This window comes from Theobroma umbraticum, unplaced genomic scaffold (assembly GCF_002168275.2).
Source record: "Theobroma umbraticum cultivar Fairchild unplaced genomic scaffold, ASM216827v3 scaffold_4.1, whole genome shotgun sequence".
NCBI lineage: Eukaryota > Viridiplantae > Streptophyta > Magnoliopsida > Malvales > Malvaceae > Theobroma > Theobroma umbraticum.
Genome location: NW_018397258.1, coordinates 852,825 through 874,503, shown reverse-complemented (window position 1 = coordinate 874,503; position 21,679 = coordinate 852,825). Strand labels below are relative to the sequence as shown.

The following is a 21,679-nucleotide window of genomic DNA, read 5'->3' as shown; positions in this document are numbered from 1 at the left end:
ATACCGTCATTTTCACTTAAGAGTGAATCTCATTTTTTTTTCCTGTTAAAAGCATAAAGTTGGCATTTAAGTTGAGTAAGCGATCAATACTCATGCATTTTCAATCATTTAGCATTTGAATCAACGATTAGGACTAAAGCTGCTTTCGATGCCAGGCTTTCAGCTTCAAATTTCAGTGGGAGATGTCTCCACCGACTGTCAAACCTCAACCAGTATTCCTATAGCAACACGGCTGTTCCTCACACATCCTTCGTCCCTACCGTATATGTTCTGATAATGACCAGAGGAAGAACGAAAGAATGAATGAATGAATGTGTGTTAGCGTAAGGGGGAAAAACCCTTTTACACAGATGGAGGAGAAAGAACGTAATAAAACTACAATTTTTGAGGCATGTTCCACATTGGGGTTTGCCATTAGTAGCCATGAAAAGCTGGTCCGATGGTGGGACAACGTATATGTGGCAATAAGGTTTGATTTAGAAAGGGTTTCTGACCCTGCAGCAAGCTTCAGCTTCGTCAATTAGGACTTGTTGTAAACCAACCATCCATTCTGCCATGGCATCCACGTTTCAGGATTTCATTTTTTTTTTCCCTTACTCGGACGAGGTCTTTAAATTGTGAAACACACTTTTTATGATTTGAAAATGTTTTTGCACCGTGAATCCTTGACTCCTTAGAATCAACCAATGAAACACTCTCAAAACATTTATGACTACTCTTTAAAAGTTTGTAGTTATATTTTTATATTAAACACAGGAATTGAATTTTATCACGTCGGGAAACGATATTACTAAATATGATAATCTTTCAATAATCCGGTTAGGACACTCGGGTGAAAAATTCTATGTATTATATAGTATTTACAATAATAAGAACATTCACCCATTGAAAAAAATGCTGCAATATGGATGAAAATGATTGCATATACTTAGGGAGTACAGACGGGCATGGGGTCTTAAGGATGTTGGTCGAAAACCAAGTTGTCTGTTGATGACAAGGAGAGTTTGAGAAAACTAGCTTTCAATAGCATTTTGGTTAGTCTATTTTCAAGTAAAAATTTAATATTTATAAGAATAAAATTGTAAAATTAAAAAAAATAAAAATACATTATAAAAATTTTAAGCCGTTTTCTCTCTACCATTACCTTCTCAAGACTTCGACTTTTGCAATATATTGATTTATCTCTTTTCAAAACTCCTTAAAAGACGAAAAATGATTCAAAGAGTTTTAGCCTAAAGATTTTTAGAATTGTTGATTTAAGATGCATGTCTAGAGGATTAAGGAGTTTGCTTGCAGCTATAAGTACTGAGAATTTACATAAGAGGGAGATGTTAGCCTAATTGGCTGAAGGCATGCAGCAGCGATTAGAGAGATTTCAATTTAGGCCAAAAGGTATGCTTTACCAAAGCAAAAGAGAGGAAGACAATGGCTTTGACAGAGAATTGACGGAGAAAGGTGTGGTCCTATAACCTATAAGTTGAATTGGATTACCATTTCCATGGAAAATTCTTACCCCCCCTTTTGTTTGTTTTTGTTGTTTTCCTCGTTTAAATCTTTTGAATAATTAGAGGTTACCCTTCAATCTCACTAAAATATGACCCCGAACGTTGTACGCAGACCTCTTTACACCTTTCTCTTTGCTTCAACATCTTTTCTATTTCTCTCCATTTGCTCTTCATGTGGTGGATTCACCTCTTTGCACTGCCTCTCTTTCTCTCTCCTTGCTTCAACAGCTTTTCTCTTTCTCTCTTTGCTTTCCACGTGCTCAATTCTGGAACCACAGTTAGGGCTTTTCTTTAAGTATGTTATAGATTAGCATAAATATCTAATTATAGCCAGCCTTAATTTTGCCTTCCATATCTCATATTTATATCCCCTTCCTTTCTTGATTTATCTTAGACTACTAGTATTTGACGGTAGAGTTCCTGCTTCAACAGTATAATACGGTTTACAATATCACTAAGCCAGATGTTTTTAGTTCTAAATGTATAAATATTATACATTGATAATGTATCGAATTAATATAAATCCTAATTTAAATATTATTCGACAAATTTACTAAACGTGCTTTCAATAAGTACAATAGTTTTCCTTTTTTTGCCATTATTGGATAACGACAGTTAGGTCGCCTAATTTTCTTAGTAGCAATGTTGTAAATAACAACGGGGAACACACATTGCTATCAATTAATATTGAGAGGATAATCATTCTAGTTATTAAATCAGATCATTTCGGGTATTAGTTGTACCATTATTACAATAAACTATGCTTACGTCCTAAAGGTTTTTGACCTCCTATATCGTAAAATACGTGTGCAGGTGGCCAGGTTTTTTCATAAATGATAAATACTTTTTTGTACTTTCTTTTTCTACGATTACATGCAATTGGCCCTTCTTTGTCACTAGCATTTAGATACTGTCACATTAAGATAGTCCTTGTTTAGACTTTAAACAAGGCTTTTTTTTTCTCTCGATCAATTAAATAAACATCTCAACTACATTTTGACTTTTTGTTGCTATCGATTTTTTTTTGTACTTCTCATATTGTGTGTGTAAATTTAAGTTTACATTGAAAACTAAAGTATAATCATAATTGATTATAACATAACATGTTAATTTGACATAATAATATAATCATGCGATATTTTTTTATTTTTTATATTAATATCATGTCAGTACCATGTAAATATAAAATGATAAGTAATATTTTACTAATAGTAATTAGTCAATCATTAGTTATAAGAGCTTATTTGATCTAAAATAAAGTTACAAAAATTTAATTAAACGTAATAAAAGAATAAAGACTTATTTAAATATTCTTGAATAGTTTAGGAGTTTATTTAAGCATTATGTCAAAACTAAACAAAGCCAAAAGACAATGCTCATATAGTAAGTTATGATAAATTTTTAATGTACTCTTCATGTTGTACGCGTAAATTTAAGTGTACGTTGAAAATTAAATAATACCAAAAATAATGTTCATATCATAAGTTGTGATAGATTTTTAATGTACTTTTCACATTGTACGTGAAAATTTAAGTTCACGTTGAAATCTGAATAAAAACAAAAAATAATGTCTATATCATAAGTTATGATAGATTATTAATATACTTTTCATATCGTACGTGAAAATTTAAGTTCATGTTGAAATTTGAATAAAACCAAAAAATGATGTCTATATCATAAGTTATGATAGATTATTAATATACTTTTCATATCGTACGTGCAAATTTAAATTTACGTTGAAAACTTTGAAAATTAAATGATATCAAAAGATGATGCTGAAAACTAAATTGATACCAAAACTTGAATTTAATTAAAGAATTGTATTGATAACATGCTATAAAATATAACTATAAGAAAAAATATTAAAAGGTGTAAAAAGATTTTATTTGAGAGCGTATTCACAAATGAAGCAAGGGATTTATTTATAAGTTAATAAATTTTTAAATTTTAACCTTAATCCAATTCAATTTATATTCAAATCTAAATATAAATAATCAAATCTAAAAGTTCAAATCAGATCATACTTCTTTTGTGTCGCCTGCTGAGCTAATTAACTTGATTTAAACACTTAGGTCATATCATAATAGACATTTATATATATATATATATATATTCATAATAATCATTCATTAATATAATTTCATATTTGATGATAATTTCAATCAAAATTTGTTTCAAAAGTTTCAGTTACTTAAATATTAAGTGTCGGACCGTTTCTTATAGGAATTCATAACTTGTATCTACTTGATATTCATAAAAAAGAAATTTCTATTCGATTGAGACAATTCATAATAAATAACGGGGCATCCTGAATCTTAAAAATTAGGAATACCCTCACACTTACAATCCCTAGTTTCTTTTCTCTGTATACAAAATTACAGTACACGTTTTCTCGGTCAATCATACAAAATTTTACAAGCTATGGGCGTAAGGGTGCTTAGCCTCTATCGAAGGGTCCTGGCTAGGCCTGGAATTGAATCCCGGAACCTGAAATCTCTTCAAAAATGAAAGGAAAAGAAAAGCAGAGTTCATCTACAGAGTTGCCAATTTTTCCCGACGGTGTTTGCTCAGAACTCTCCTGGCCGTGGTCCGAAAAGGACAATTTGAGCTAACGAAACCATTTACCAACTGGAGATACGTACTGAGTTCGTGACAAGTCGCCACGCCTCCTTTGCTCAGGTGCGGGCACTCCTTGCTGCTAAGTCGAAGCTCTTGTCCCACGTCAGCATAAACCAACTGCGAGTCTACCACGCGCTTGTGAACCCAGCTTGGCAGTCCGGCCACGTTGACAGCCTGCTTGTCTGCCATGTCATTGTTGTCAATCACGAACCCGGGTACTTTTGTGATGAGATCGTCGGAGTTTACTATGCGTAGGATCTTGGTCCCGCTTCTCTCGAGCTGGCACCTGAAGCTTTGGTTTCCGACACGTGGTCCCCCGAATGAGATGACGGTCACCATCGGCGCATTGCTGAAGGTGGAGTTTATGTCGTGGGCAGCAAGTGTGGCTAGAGCCGCACCGAGACTGTGGCCAGTGAGGGTCAAGCTGAGGGGTTCGTCACTGTACATTTCGAGTACTCTCCCGATCTCTTCCCTCACCATATTCTGCAAACTAGGACAGGCGGCGGTGCCGGAAGTGTAAAGGCTCAAGAACCCACTCTCCACCATGGGTCCACATCCACTGTGTTTAAAACCCACATTGGCCACGTCATCGGGCAGAGAAGTCAGCGTGGCGCGTAGGTTCTCCAGCCACTCCAAGCAAGTGGCGGTGCCTCTGAAGGCGATCACCACGTCACGCCTGCCGAGCCTGGCGATCTCCTCCTTGTCCTGACAAACTGCCACGTAACCAATCCAGCTGGACTGAGTCGAAAGCCAGCTCGGTCCCCTGTCTATCCAACGTGGCAGCTGAATCCCACACGTGGCACGCAAGTTCTTGGTCGGTTTATAACCAGTCTCCCCAGTGCAAGACCTTGTCAGGAGAGTGTTCTTGGGGAACTTACACGTGGCAAAAGTGGGTGAAGAAGGATCAAAGTCGAACGACCGATATGCAGCTTCGACGAATTGCCCGTATCTCAGAATCTCACTTCTCAGCGTATCGTCAAGAGGGTCAAGCAAGCCATCCCAGTTGTTCATCCCCTGATACTCCATCCAATTCCTGGCGAGTTTAGCTGAGCTAGAGTGAGTGAAAAGCGAGCCATGTTTTAAAGGAGTCCATGAAAACTGTGGGTTTTCAGTGTTGAGCTTTAGAGGATTAATGGCGGTGGTGGGAACAGAGTATTGAGTGAGTTTTGGAGTAGTAGGCGAAGTGCATGGCTTGACAGTAATAGCTATTGCAGCAAGCCTCATATTGGACAAAAAAGTCTTTACAATATGTTTCCTTATGGAAATGTAGTTAGCCAGGAGATGGCTTGTGTGGTGATCTTGGTTTGGATGCTTGCTTGCTCACAATGGAATAAAAAACAATGGGGAATTTATAGGAAGGGGGAAGGGCCAGAGGGAGAGAGTGGACGGCGGTGCATGAATAAAGCAAAAAAAAATTTCAGAGGGTCTTACGCTTACTGGCAAGTGAAGGAAAATGAGTGACAAAAGTGAAGTGGGCGATGGGAAATGGGACAGGATTTTCACTTGTTTAATTGGGTGAAAAATTAACCGGAAAAACGGCCGTGGGTCCGACATGAGGTGAGTTTTTGATTGCGATGATGATTAATCCGACGAGATATGGCACATCACCGAGGAAGAAGATTTTGACAGGGACCCACACTGCACGACTTGGAAAATGACAAACTCTTTGTCTTTCCGACCATTAAGAGTTTTGACTCGTTCTGGCACGTGGATTTCACAGCATGAAATTGAAAGCCCCTGTTACTAGTTTGTTGGAGGGTGTTCCATTACTTGGAACAGGATTTTGTTTGATACTCGGAATTGGCCTTAGACTGCTCTGCTTTGGCCGGTTTATGGGGCTTTTGGTGGTATTTGGAGCCCCAAGATGACAAAGAGTAGTCTTCCCTTCTTGCTCTAAATTCTGACGTACGGTCTTCCTCCAGGTCTCACTCTTCTCTACTAAATTTCAAACCCAATTTCCTCCATTAAAGATAGAAGATAGAAATATGCTCACAAGGTCAGATGATATTGGACTTTACTGCTCATGACAATATTGTTTATGACAAGATCGGTGTTGGTATCAAAAGACAATATAGACAAGCAGTTCATAATATTAAGTATAAATCAAAATATTTTAGTCAACTTCTTATCTTTAAATGTTGCAACAGTCTAATAAAGATCAAATTTTTATAATCTTATGCCATCATGTTACAGTAAGTTATTATGATAGAATTTGTTATCATACTTTTTCTTGTTATATATTTTAATTTATAAATACATTGAATTATGTTCTTTTGACAATTACGAATTAACCACATATAAAAATTCGACAATGATTTACTTTTTCCTAATCATTGATAATTAATCTCCCGTTTCAATTCGCAGCCACAGAATGATGGGTTTCATATGACTGTTAAAACGTCGGATCACTGATAATTATTGTTACCTGCTGCTCCTTAATTAGTTAAAAGGACACCATTTTTTCTCAAAAGCTGTAGATGAAAGTCATCCAAAGAAACACCCAAACGTCTTTGTCACCATTTTATAAATGGATACGCATGGCAATCTGGTCAAATAATTAATAAGACAATAACTTTCATGATATTGGGCATGATACATCTGGCCATTGTATGGATGACATTGGTACTGCAAACATATCCATTGTTGAAATATCATATTGGATGGCATAATTACCCAAAAGAAAAGCTTATATGGATGTGGGAGCAAGTTTTTTATGTTTAGATAATTGGGTTTTTCTCTACACATCTTTTTTTTTTTCATGTTGATCACTATATTTTCATGTAAATCTCAATACAAAATACAGGTTTAAGTTGAAGAAGAGAATTCATTGATAGTATTGATCAAACAAATTAACCAAACTATGTGCATCAGCCACAAATCGAGGAACTATATGCAATTATAGAGATTCTAAAAGTTTACTAAATAAATGAATTTAACGATATGAGAATGAATACAACAACATTTTAAAAAATTATTGTGGAGAAGTATGTCAGGGAGGATTTTAATTTAGTTAGTGTTGTTGACAATGATAAGAGGACTCCATCACCGTAAAAAAAATCATATGATTTATGATTTTTTATGGTATAATCATTCTAAATATTGAAAATGTTATTCTAAAACTTAAAATATAATAATCGTATTTAAATATTTAATTCATTAATTGATATATAATTTTTTTTAAATACGTAAAATTCAAATCTCTTTTTAAATATATATATATATATATATATATATATAAACTTAAAACATAATGATCTTTGTACAAAGTAAGCAGAATATCCTAATACAAATAAGACCTGAGTTTGTACAAACAATTTAAAAACTCAAAAACAATGAACAATGTACATTCAAACAAGACAGAGGTTAAGAGTTTCCAGGTCCACTCTTGACAAAGTTATCTGTAAACTATTGGTCTTATTTGCTGAGTAAGTCTATAATAACATCAACTAATCTGCTACAACAGAGACAGAAGCCTGCTAATCCTTTATCTTCCATCTGAAAGGACGTTGTACATCACCCAAATCAGAGACAGGTCAAGCTTATCATTGATTCTCAAGTGAGAGGGCCATCACCAGGATCAGACTCAGAATACGTGGCTAACCTAGCTAGCTAATGTTTTCCTCGTGTGCGTCCCAAACCTACGACACCCTATAAATCTACATGACCAAAGCTATTATAGTACTTCAATTTCTTACACAAACAAAAGGAAAACGAGACTTTAACTTATTTGAGCAAATCAATCTATTGAGTATAATTTGTAATCACTGCCTACCCACGCATGATTGAATGAGTTCTATCAAATAGATATCATATCAGTATGGTATTTACAGGGGACTGGGGGTAGATTTCTAGTAATATTGGACAGTCTATGATTAGGGAGTACGAAATTAATTAAGATAAAAACCGAAAGTAGACTTTTGAAAATAAGTTGTTCGTGCCCTCAAAGGAAAGTAATTAAGTCGTGGATAGGGCATATGTTTGCCTTTTCCTAGCTTTATTCCTTTCCAATATAATTGCTATCTCACCAAAGTATCATGTGGGGTTTATCTAACTCGGGATAACTTTTCCTTTCTCTCCACGACTGATGGAAATGACAGACAAAACCCATCTGATATTGAGGAAGTAGATTGAATTGAATGGTGGGTTCCATTTACTTCCTCTACCACAAAAATGAGATAAACAGTATATTCGAGCCACATTCATCTCTTTTTCTGTCCTTTTTTTGAAAGAAATTTTATTAGAATATTGTAAGAGATATAGAGTCTAAATTCCTCTATCCATCAAAAATAGTAAAAAAAAAAAACCCAAAAAATAAAACATTACAGGAGGACAAAAAAATCAATTATACGAAAATTTTTTCATTTTGTCAACCTGTCAACTACAAAATTTGCCTCTAAAAAAAAAATGCTTGAAGTTAACCTGTGAATTCACTTTTTTTTTTTTTGTGTAACAAGTTTGACTTGTGATTAGTATTCTTTAAATATCGATACACAAAGCAAGGCAGTGGATATGTTGCCCCTGTTAGGTTTGAGTCGAAAAACAATGAGACCTTTGCTTTGGGTGGTAAAGGAAAATAGTCCACCTATTCCTAGCAAGTAGCACTGCCCGTTGTTAGGTTTGACGTACACATTGTCTGGCTGCCATTCTCTTCGGTACGATGATGATGCTGCTGATTATCATATCGTTATTCCATTTGTCTTCATTACTTTTTTTTTCTTTTTATTCCTAAATTACTCAAAAACAGGTGCATACTTTTTTGTGTCTTTGACTAATTTCATGTCATAGATAAATTCATTAATATTTACATAATTTAAAATATAAATCATGCAGTGGACTGTGGACGGAATGTGCTTTGTTTCCATCTGTACGAAAAAGTAAGTATAGCTATGTGAGCCATGTGATGCATCAAAATATTTTTCCGGCCATGGGAGGAGCCTATCCCACAGTATTATTAGTGATCATGGCACTTATCATTGGCCCATCTAGTCAAGGAAAGCAATCAATTTTGGATGAAGGGAAAATAAAAAGGGAAGAGCAGAGATTTTAGTGCAGTGTCATTCTCACCTCCCATGTACCATCCCTATTCCCTATCATAGGAAGTGGGATTATTTCGTCCTATTGGATAAATAAAAGCATGTTGATCAGTTCAAACATCAATAAATATAGCATGCAAAATATGTGGACTGTGGAGCCAATATATATTTTTTTTTGGAGAATGAGGATTTGAATTGTTTTTTTTTTTTTGGCACTAGATCATGTACTTATAATCATTGTACTGAATACTTGAATCTAAATCTATATTATTAGATTTTATAGGCCTTGCTCGTTCCCACTTTTAGTGGTATTATTTTGACCTATTGGGTAAATAGAGGCACATTGAACCGTTCAAACATCAAATATGTAACATGTAAAATATGTGGATTGTGAAATCGATATTTTTTTTATTTGGAGACGAAAGATTTGAATTAGATGCACTAATCATTAAGTTGAATTCTTGAATCTGAATCGTTATTAGTTTATTTTATAGACCTTGTTCTTTCCTACTTTTAATAATTAAGTGGTATTATTTCGTCCTATTGAGTATATAAAGGTTCATTGAATCATTCAAAAATCAAATATGTAGTATGGAAAATATGTGGACTATGGAGTCGATTTTGCTTTTATAAGAAAAGATTTGAATTCTACTATTTATGTAAGAGATCATACACTAATTTTTAAATTGAATGCTTTAATTTAAATCGATATTATTTTATTTTGTAGGTCTTGCTCTTTTCCGCTTTTGGTAATTGATATTATTTCACCCTATGAGTAAATAAAAGCACGTTGAACAGTTCAAACATCAAAATATAAAGCATGCCAAATATGTGAACTGTGGAGTTGATTTTTTTTATTTAAAAAATTTTTAAATTCTATTTTTATAAAAAAAAAAATCATGCATTAATCATTAAGTCCAATACTTCAATCCAAGCCACTATTATTTTTTTTCCATAGGCCTTGCCCTTCCCTGCTCTTCGTCCATTTTTAATTAGCAGCACAAAGGTCAGCAACAAAGGTCAAGGATCTCTGTCTTTTTCTTTTGTTGGGTTATCCTTCTTACGGGGACAAAGACAAAGAATTGACTAGCATTAGCCAGTAATTAAGTGAATGAGTTGTTGATATAATACAAAAACCACTGTTTCCATGAGAATGAAGATTGGATAGATTAGACATTAATTTAGTTGTTTAAATGAAGGGTATTGCAGAACCCAAAATACAAACGAAACCTGGACTAATCAGATCTTTGAATGTTAGTAAATTTAGGTCAAATATATGTTCCCTGAGGCAGTGAATCTATAGAAAAAGAAAGAGGGGCAAAATTTTCATTGAATTTGGGCCAGGCAGAGACGTTCATGCATTTTCTTTATCTAACTGATAGAGAGACGTCAAGTAAAATGTACCTCATGTAATTGAAAAGGACATTGAAATGCCACACGAATAAACAATGTTTTCCTCATGACAGAGAGTTCTTTTTTTCTCCACCTAAATCAAACAATTTCTTTGTACTACATACAACCTTTTTCTTCAATCTTTCTTTATAGTCTTTTCCCACTCGTTGGGGGAAATAAGTGCATGGCACTCTTTCTTTTTTTTGGGTAGATTAAGTGGATGAGATTGAAGTATGTAAAAGAAGGGAGCTCTCTCTCTCTCTCTCTCTTTCTCTCCAGTATCCACTAATGCAGTAATAATTGTTGTATCTAAACCCAAATTTAACCCTTGAAAGAACTAAATCACACAAGGCTACTATGAAAGCTAAAGGAAGTAAAGGATCAGTGCCATTTCTAGATCTTTGAAAAATGAACACGGTCCTTACTCCTAATGCTGAAAGAAAAAGACGCAAAAAAAGAAGAAGATAAAAGCACATTTTGCATGTGTTAAATTTGCTTCCTTTTGGGCCTTTGGTTTTATATCTAGTGTCCTGCATCCTATATCCAAGAAAATACACTATTCCCCCGACAGCGTGATGAATTTTTGTTTTATTTGAGAAAAAAAAGATTTCGATTCAATTTTTAATGATAAAATATATTTATTATTGAATCCAATGTTGGAATTTAATATTTAAATTTTTAGACTTGGTGAACTCAAAATCTTGGAAGGATTGTTTTGCTGCCATTGACTTCTTCCTATGGACTCATAGCCCAAAGCATTTTGTTAAAAGTAGTCCAAGTTTTTACAAGTTTATACTATGTTGGGTTTGATTGACGACCCTATACATGCAGCCCAGAATCAAACAAACGACCCTATATGTAGGGAATATTCAACAGATAAATAGAGGCCACTTTTTTGCTTGCTAGGAGCAGACAAGAGCGGTCGATCAATGAGCTTGAAAAGGTAAAGCAATGGGAAATGCTTATAGAATACGAAGTTAATTAAAACAGACAAGTCCAGGCAACAACAGAGGCTCATCTTATCCTTTAGGCATATCTTTAGAGAGGCAAATACAACAACGAATATGGTATTGCCAAAATAAAGGTTTTACGAGCTGAGAAGTTCTATGCTATTTATCCTGCAATGCTCCTTGCAGTACTTTACTAGAAATGCATATATACTTGGAGTAGGAAACAATTTTATTAGCTAGGTGGACGCAATTAAATAAGCTCAAGTACGAGCACATCATGCACATGCTTGATTATTCAGAAAGTACTGATGCGGCATTAAATTGTAGCAACGTGTCAAATAGATGTGAGCTTTGGTGGCAATGTTAGAGGATAGAGATGCAGATGCAAAAAGATCTGAAATATGTTTGAGAGGCAGCCGCAATTACCCACTTGAAACGGTGGCACTCATCATTACTATTCTTTTGTTTTTTGCAAAGCAGATCTCCACTGTAATCTCATTTGTCTCAGGGAAACCCTAAGCCAAAGGGGAAAAAGAAGTAAGTAAAGTTTAATGGCATGGCGTGGTATGCACTTCCCAACCCTCCTTTATTAATTTCTAGTATTTAATTTCTGATATATCAATTTCTTCATCAATTTTTATGTTGTTTCTGATTATATTTCCGTGGGGTTCTCTTTGATAAAGGGCAAAAGCTTTCCAACAAAACTACCTCATGGCATGGGGAGATAGAAATGGGGAAGGGAGGGTTTAATGTCAGATCATTCTTAACAGGTCAGTTCTCAGTTTCTGATGCGCGTGAGCGTGAACAGATCTGATCTGACGGCCGCTTGGTTGCTCTTTTTCTGTTTGTTGGGATTTTCTCTCTTCCTACCACTTTTTTTTTTTGACGTTGCTGCTTGCTACAAAGATCGTAGATAGTTTTTGTTGTTCTCTTTCTGAGCCTTTCTCTCTCCACGTGATCCTATATACTATATATATATATATATATATATTTTTCTAGCTACGTATGTTCTCTCTCCAGACCCTTTTGGTTTAAGCAGGGGTGGAGAGAACCACCGTTAGCTATGCACCGCCCATTGTGATTTCGTAGCGAGAGCACAAGCACATGTCGGCGCTATGCAGGGGGTGGGGGAGGGGTTCAGGACAGCACCGCTATAGCGAGCCATTTCAAGCATATAGCACGATGTAACAACTTGAGTGTCATGTTGTTGGGGTTAGTTTCTTAATTTCGAGGATTAGAATAAAAATTTTCATCATGCATATATATGGGACCAGGCTTCGTAGTACTTAGAATACTTGAAGAATATTCTTCTCTCTTTTTCGTCTTTAGTTTGGCTTGCATGATCAGGCTAAGTAATAGCTGTAGGAGTACATATTTGTTTTCTGGGGGAGAATGGAAAGGGTCTAAAAGTGTATTATATGTCTAACTATTATTTTTTGAATCATTGTCTTACATAACCTGAACAAGTGTGGAGCAGTTATTCATATGTTATATTATAAAATAAGAATAAATATAAAACAATTATTTCATACAGGGAAGTAAAAGAAACTAAGAATAAGTGACAGGTTCATACACATTTAGAATATTTTAAAAAGTTTAACTAGGTAGCTAATATACGAAGATAGTTAATAAAACTTCTTCTTAATCATTTTTTAAAATACATGTATTTTTTTTTTCAAATGAGTGTACATAATATATTATCAAGTGTCGTTATTTTACTACCCACATGATTATTTTTAATATGTTTTTTCATGATAAATACGTTCTTTCATGATTAAACATCATATCTAATAAGTTATTTTTTAACATGCTTTATAATAAACACTTTCTTCCCTGATTAAACGCGTACTCTCAATTGTTTTTAAGAAAATGCTTTTATTTAATATAAATATGAGAATCTTAGGGTTTGAGAGCAACAAAAAAAAAATCATAAACTTGACAGGAACTATCATAAAAATTCTCTCAAGTCTAACTATTTTCTCTACTCAACTATTTCCACCAACCTTGTTATCCTCAAAATTCTCTCAAATTTAATTATTTTATCTTCTCAGCTCTTTCAACCCACCGTCCTTTTTCTCCATTTTGTTATTTTTGATCGCCTGTCACCAAAACATTTATATTTCAAAGATTATTTCAATCGTCCTCTTTACTACCTCTAGCACATTCCGCTTCATTTATTATAATATATCCTCTCTTTCTACCACAAAGACCTTCTGATACTTGTTTTATTAGGTATATTTATGATCCTTTATCTGCAGGTTCTTTCTATCTGATTTGCAAGAGCTAATGCCAATGGTTCTCGCCTCCCCTCTTTCCACCCTTTTTCCCTCTTCCTGTTAATTAGTTCCCCAACTCATCTCAACTTTCACTATTTCTCTTCCTGCATCTTTTCCTCTCTCCGTCTTTCATAGAAAGGACAAAAAAAGAAAAAAAAAACTTGCAAAGCAACTCGAAATCATATACAATAAACAATCAGAAGCTCGTGTCATGTTTGTTTGTAAAATTGCATAGCTATCACTTAAGAGTAATCTCTATCGCTTAATAACTTATAAGCCATACAAGTATATAGAATCATAAGTTACTATTATACTTCTCATCTCTCCAACTAAACTTAAGTTATTCGGTAAAATATTTTATCATATTTTTATATATTTTTTGAGGAAATATGTTAAGATTTTGATGTGTTGTTTTATTTTTTAATTTGACGAATTACCCTTGTTATATTAGAATATCAACTTAATATCCATTGTTTAGTGTTTAATATTAATATCTATTTCTAATACATAATACTACCAAATTAGTAGTTGTAGTGGTTTGTCCCGGTTCACGTCTTCTGTATGTTTAGTCAAAGGCAAGCCAGCAATTAGGTCCCACGCCGCATACTGTGTCTTTGCCTGCCCTTTTCCAGCTCATAATGATCTCTTTGTGAGTTTCGTTTGGTTAAAATTTGTCTTTGTCTCTTTAATCAGATTTATTCTCCCTTCGAACTTTGAATGGGTGTTGATTGATTTGATTTTTTTTCCTTCATTAAAGAAGATCAAAACATGTTTGCACATAAACATCAAACAAAAAACTGAAACAACATATACAACATACAACATGTCTGCACACAACATCCCTTTCGATAAAACAACAACTCAAGGAGAAAAGGCCATGTATCATCCTCGACATCCTCGTGCTATCATCATGCGAAAAACATCTTCCATCAATTCATCTTAAATATAACAAGAGAGCCAAAGAATACATTAACTTAGTAAAAATCCACCATTTCATTGAGTCAAGAGATCACAGTTGGATTGTTTGTCCATGTAGATTAATACAAGGGGTAGCACAGCTTCGTACACGAATTCACCCAAAAAATTCTTCCCATCCCAATTTTATAATTGTAATGTCAAATTTCACAAACAGTTAATATCATTAAAGATATATGTAAATGATTTCATTATTTAACCGATTGATTTCGTACCAACGTAATTATAATTTAAGAATCATATTCAACAATTAAAATTTTCAAACTCACCTAAGATAAGGAGGATGAGAACACATGAAGTGCCAAGGATCGAATTTTGTTATATTAGTAATAGTTATTAGCTCTGAGTTATGACTGGTGAGTCGTGAGCTCGGCTTCTTTTCTGTGTTCTTGGCAGGGGAAAACTGGATACGTGGTCAAAAAGAGATCGTCTTGCCAGCAAATTTCTCCTACCTTTTGGGTAATGCATATAGCGAAACCCTACGTCTCAGTACTAAATAATTGAATATATGTATGGCTACAAAATCTTTTGCTTACCGTGCATTGAGATCCTTCGCTTAAAGTAGGCCGCCTCCTTGCCCCGAGGGGATGCAGCCTGGATTCCAGGTCAGTTGTTGGGCACGCCTTTCAAGAAGTAAAATCCCGACTAGGACGTGGTTTGGGGAAAAGGCTAAGTAAAAGCTTTGATTAGTCCAGCAAGACAGTCAATAATTTTCTACAGCCAAAAAACAAAGATCGGTGTTCTTGCCAACTGCCTGATTTGGAGAATGAGTTGAATACATACTGCTATGAAGGAAAAAGACTTACCTACTGATAAAAAATATTCAACAAATTTTAAATGGAATTGAAGATGTCCACGTATATTATCTATTAAGTTTAAGGTAAATTTCATATGAAACTTTTATGATATGACATTTTTTACATAACACTTTCATGTTACTATTTTCTCACATAACATTTTATGTTTTACTTTTGTTTTCAAAAAGATTAACTCTTATTAGGCATGTTACACCAGAGCAACTCTTGAGAACAATATTCTTCTCATTGTAATGCTTTGTGTAGGCCTTAGAGAGAGCCTTTCAGCTCTTTACATTGTATAGCAGTAGTTGGGATCAAAGTTTGATTTTAACAATGACAAATTGAGAATCAAATAGACTCTTTTGAAGTTGGATATTAAACAAGTATTAGTCTATTATTCTATCTATGCCTCCGTAGCTGATCAAGAAAGATATTTCTTCATAACACCAATAATTACACAACTAAGAACACCACTTTCAGTTCAATTGCTGCAAATGTTTCTCTAAATAGCTTCTATATATATTAATGTGAGTTTATTTTTTATTTTTACCTTAATGTACATGCATGGACCCAAAAATTAAAAAAAAAAATTGAGTGAAGAGAGAAAGTGAGATGAAAGTTATTTAAAAAAAAAACCGCTCAAATCTATTTTTAATTAAACAAACAAAAAATTTAAAAATTACAAAATAAAAGTTTTTATTATCTTTTTAAAAAATTGATTAAAAATTTAACAACTTTATCCCTTTTGGAAACAAAATAAAACATAAAGTTTTATGTGAAAAAAAGAAATACCCTCAAATACCATATGAGAAAATATCATGCCACAAGAGGTTATGTAGAGTTTACCTTATATTTATTAAGTTAATCTCATACTATATGTTTTCTTTCCCTTGTTTTTTTGGACACTTCACATATCCCCAATTATACTTTTTTATGCTTTATTTATTCATTCATTAATATTACTAGTAACTACTATTTATTCATTCATTCATTAGCATTCCCCAATTATATTTTTTATGCTTTATTTAGTGAAATGAACTTTATTCTACCCTTCAAAAAAGAAGAAGAAAAGACTACTATTTTCAAGAGAGAGAGAGATAATCAATAGAGCAACAAATAAACACATTAATTAAACACTTTATTTGTGCTATTAACTAATCAAAAACATATACTTTCAATTTTTTTAAACATCAAATTTGATGAAATCATCTATAAAATTATTGGTCAAAATATTTGTTATTTGTTAGTTTACTTCCTATAACTTCAAGGTTTCAATCTGTAATATAAATATTTTCAACTTTTGAAGGGATTGTTTAAAATCCAATTCACCACATTTAAAGAATCAATCTTAATCGATGAACAGTGAAAATTAATCCATGTTAATGTCGTCAAAATGATGAAGACTTGTCTAATTACAACAATTCAGCAAGTTTATCAACTATACCACCTAATTTGGCAACACCTACTTTAGCAAGATAGAACCCAGTATATAGGGAAAGTTAGTAAATAACGACATGTAACATTGATTATGATATAGTATTGATTAGAAGTAGAGGGGACAATTTTGACTGTCGACGTATTGACCTTACAATGTTAGGTGCTTCCTGATATATTAATTAAGAGAGTCCCCAGACATGATGTTCAAATTGAAAGTAATGAAGAACACGTACCCCTTGTAAAGATGTGACAACTAGGAACAGGTGTTTGAACAATTCTGATATCTCAACCGCAAATTCTGGGCTTTTGCTGCTTCACGAGCACATTTATGTTGCAGATTCAGTAAACAAATGGGTCCTTTCCTCTTATTTAGAACCTAAGTTATTAACTATTCTGGTTTGTTGTCCAACAGGGTTTTTCAAGTGAATATTTTTTTTTCCTTTTTTTTTTATAATTTTCCCTTTTATGGGATGATTATGGCAAAATGTTTCTTTGATTTTAGGATGGTAGGTTACTGATATGAATGCTCAGAATCCAAACCCTGGAAACTTTTAGTCTGATGATTGAACTTATTGTCGAAAACAGAGGAAACCTGATGGAACGTTGCTGATTGTTACCATGTGGCAATGCATGTTAGTTGATGAACTTGTGAACAAAATTTCTAACCTGGCCATTAAGGAAAAACAAAGAATATATAGTGTTTAAAATATTCAACTGTCAAGTCACCCTGAAGTTACTTAAACTTGACTTTCACCACTAGCTGGCTTGCTTCATTGGCTTAATTTTGCATTAGTGCAGCTACTTTGCATTACAGTACAACTACATCTATTTGACCAAGCCATTGTTTCGTCCTATTTCCAAAAGTTTGATTGCACCAGTACCCTGCACTGATTTTGAAAAATGCCACCGTCACTTGGAAAAAGTCGGTGCACAACTCTAACGTTAATGCCACAAAATTTTGATACATATAGCTTGGGATTGGCCGTTAATTATATCCATAATTATGTCCTTCTCATTCGTCGTTTTTCCCATTGATATTCTTGTTTCTTAGCTTGTCGGGAAGATGACTCTGTGAGTATTAAACGATGAGTTGAACCGAAGTCTTACATCAAAATATGTTGTCGGCATGAGGTACTCGGTGCTTAAGTGGACCATGAGGAAGATTCTTGAATTACTACTAACTTTTAATGAGCCTTTTTTTCCTTCCATAGATGTTTATTGATTGGAATTTTATGTCAAACTAGGTCGATAAAGAAGGTTAGAGATTGTGAGATTGAAAGGACAAGTCGATGACACATATATATTCAAACTTTCAAAGTTGTTTTTCTACTATAGAAAATCATGCCCTTTGCTTTATTAGTTTCTAACATTGTTGAATTTCTTTTGAAGTGATCCAAGTTATTTTTGGTCATAAGTTTTTGTTGAATTCTTTTAAACATATGATATTAGTTGACATATGGTATCGTCGGCAGAATGTGAACGTTAATTACATTGAATAAATTTTTTTTAACTTATTAGTGAAAGGGTTAAAGACTTGCATCAACAGAATCTCGTATATGCATTTAACGCCTACAACTCCTCTCCACTGTTGTGTATTTTCCATTTTAGGTTAGAAACTGTCATATCCTCTTATCTCCTATTCTCCTTATCTCCAAATTTCTCTTTATTATATATATTTTATGCCAGTTGGTAAGATTTTGACCTCCAAAAGTCTTCTTTTGATCTCCATTAATATTCTTCTTGTGTGAAGATAACGCCCCTTAAAGAAGTTAAGAGCATGAATTCTAGACCATGAAGGTGGGTGTTGGCTTGGAGTGCTACAGCAGGCTTGTCTGTTACCGCAAGTATATGAACGCCTCTCTTTTTTTTATGTCCTTTTCCTGTGCCATCACTATCTTCTTCTGTTATTCTGCGAATAAGATTTGATTTTGACAAATGCCCGAAGCACTCCCAAAGTTATCAAAGTCCAAGTTTGGTGGTGCTGTAGTACAATGAGGGATTGCATTGCTTTGCTTCTATTTTCTCTCTTCAGCCGCAACTCGACTGCTGTCTTCCAGGAGGCAGATTTGGCTTCATTCAATCATAGCTGTGCTTATGGGGACGTGTCTTCTCCTAGTGGGATTTTGCCACTTTCTTCACTTTCTCCCTTGGACCAGGTAAGGTTTCCATCACTACGATCATGACACGGTTTGAATTTTGCTCACAGCTCAAGCCTTACCAAGATCCAAAAACACAGAAGAAAAACCAAAACAACGATTGCCTGAACCATCTTGCTTGGCTGTTTCCTCACCGCATGGATTTTCGACCTTGACAAGTTACTTGTTTACTTCATTGCCAATGTTTCTATTCTAATTATAAAATAAAATATCTCATCGAGATAAGACAACTATATTAATTATATTTGTAAGAATGGCTAACAAATCTTGTTGCAGCTTACACGAAATCATCTTTAAATTTTCATTAAACTAATTGCAAATTGATCGAGAATAAAATATCCAGAGTAAAGATTCAAGTTTAGTACTAGTATCTTTCAAACCTGTATTTGCATAGACAAATTCCTTTAATTGACAGTTTAATAAAATATGAATATTTGGTAACAGAGAGTTTTACGTCATGTTACTAATGTCTATCATAAAAAACGAAAATTTTCTTTATAATCTTAACAATCCGTATGTTTCTTCAACACACAAGATTAAAAGTCCACATTCCCTTAAATTTCTTCAAATCCAATTTCCAAAAGTTGACCTAAAAAAGTTTGACCAAATAAATTCAAATAGTTCCCACTAGAGTTTTCTCATTCTATAGCATATTAATTTTAATGAAAGAACATTTCAAAAACAAACTAAGATGTGATAAGGCGACAGGGGAGGTCACAGTCACGGCTGGTTTCCAAATTAGAAGATCTATTTCCAATTCCCAAGCGCTAAAAGGGACAAGACTTAGCCACATAAAGCGTCACGAGTCACGACCATACCTATGGTTTGATGACCACCAACTTGGGACCGTGGGCATGTGTGCTAAAGCATGATAATGCCCACGTTTTCGAAACTGCCCACGTTGCCATCACCGTCACATTCACAGCATATGTAAATTCGGCATCTTTCAGATTTGCATCACTCCACGATTTTGGGTTTACAAGTTCGTACCGATGGATGGGTATTGACATGACTGACCGCTTCACTTATAGAAAATGACCTCTATCTTGATCTTTCCTTGGATTTTTATCGATCAGAAATCTGGGTATGACCTCTTCAAGTGCTTAACCAATGATTCATTGATCGCCGGAAAGTGTAGAGGTCCCTCTTTCCTGCATTCGTTTTTCAATGGCGTGGGGTTGTCATGGTCGTTGTCTTAGAGAAGCTGCCACAAATGCTGACAGCTTTCAGCCATTTTTGCTCTGCAAGAGAACTAAAGGAGGATGCAGGATGAGCATGCCTTACATCGGGAAACAGAGTTTAGTTTTCTGAACTTTCACCTATTGCATATCAGAAAGGGTTCTCTCCTACGTGAGTTGAAGAGAAAAATGCAGAGCAGGCTTCCGTTTGAAAACGGCAACAGCTCTCTATGGCCGCCAATTGCTTCAGAGTACAGTCCTTCAGTGTCAGTTGATAGATCTTTCTAGGAATAAAAGTCACGTCGCATGAAAGAGCTTAATACCAGAATGATATCTGTGTGTTAATTTTTGGACGGTAGAATGACTATGGTGGAGTAAGAAAAACGTGTGTCTTTTGATCTTTCCTTTTTCGAAGAGCTTGAAGTGGGATCACGTGATGTATGTTGATCCATATATCATCAGTATCTGCACACTTTTTATAGCCTTCGTCCTGTTTCTGTAAATTCAACGAAACAATTGAAACAGTCAAGCTTTTCAAAAAAAAAATATTGTACACTTTATAAATTATTGGTCAATTCTTGACATTGATTTCCGTATTGAAAATTCTAAAATATGTTTCCGGCTGTTAATGATTTAGGGTATGAATTTTTAAAAATTAATAATCTACATCAAAAAAATATGACATTAATAATTAATTAATCTTTATTGTGATCAGAATGCGATTTTGTCTTACATGAAAATCCTCTTCTTGTATAATTGGAATTTTCGATCTTTTAGGTCTTCAAAAAATGATAATTATTTAGTATGGAGAAATCATTTATGGACGAGATCCAGTTTTCGTTAATCTATCGACGAACGAGTTTTTTTCTCTAGGTACTTCGAACTTCTTACCTTGATCTTCCTGTTAGCACTGTAGTTCCGGATCATGACCACCTGTGGTCTCCAGGATAAGCAGAGTAAAATAAACAAGAACCGATCATCATATACATATCATGAGATCGTATCAGACCAAAAAGTTTTCCTATTCAATATTCTAGTTGAGCTTCCATTATTGTCCATAATGATATTCTTGGAAATCAAATACTATATGCTACAATATGATAACTTTCCAAAACAATGAATCAATTGAAAAAGTGTAAAAGAAGCTGGCACTTTGATCTTATTATTGTCTTTTGACAGAATCATATAAAAAAGTCATCATATTTATTGTAGTATACGTAGTTCTATTACTTTTCAAAAGATAATATAGATAAAAACAAAATAAATTTTTATTTTAAAATATTAAAAGATTACTAGATACTCAAATGTATTTAGAATCAATATTTCGTCAACATTAAATATTATACGTTGGATCAAAAATG

General features: G+C 34.0%; 1 pseudogene; it reads right to left on the bottom strand.

Annotated features, from left to right (window-relative positions):
- Positions 1 to 4,037: 4,037 nt before the first annotated feature.
- Positions 4,038 to 5,348, bottom strand: LOC110414359 (phospholipase A(1) DAD1, chloroplastic pseudogene; annotated as a pseudogene).
- Between the last annotated feature and the right edge of the window lie 16,331 nt (positions 5,349 to 21,679).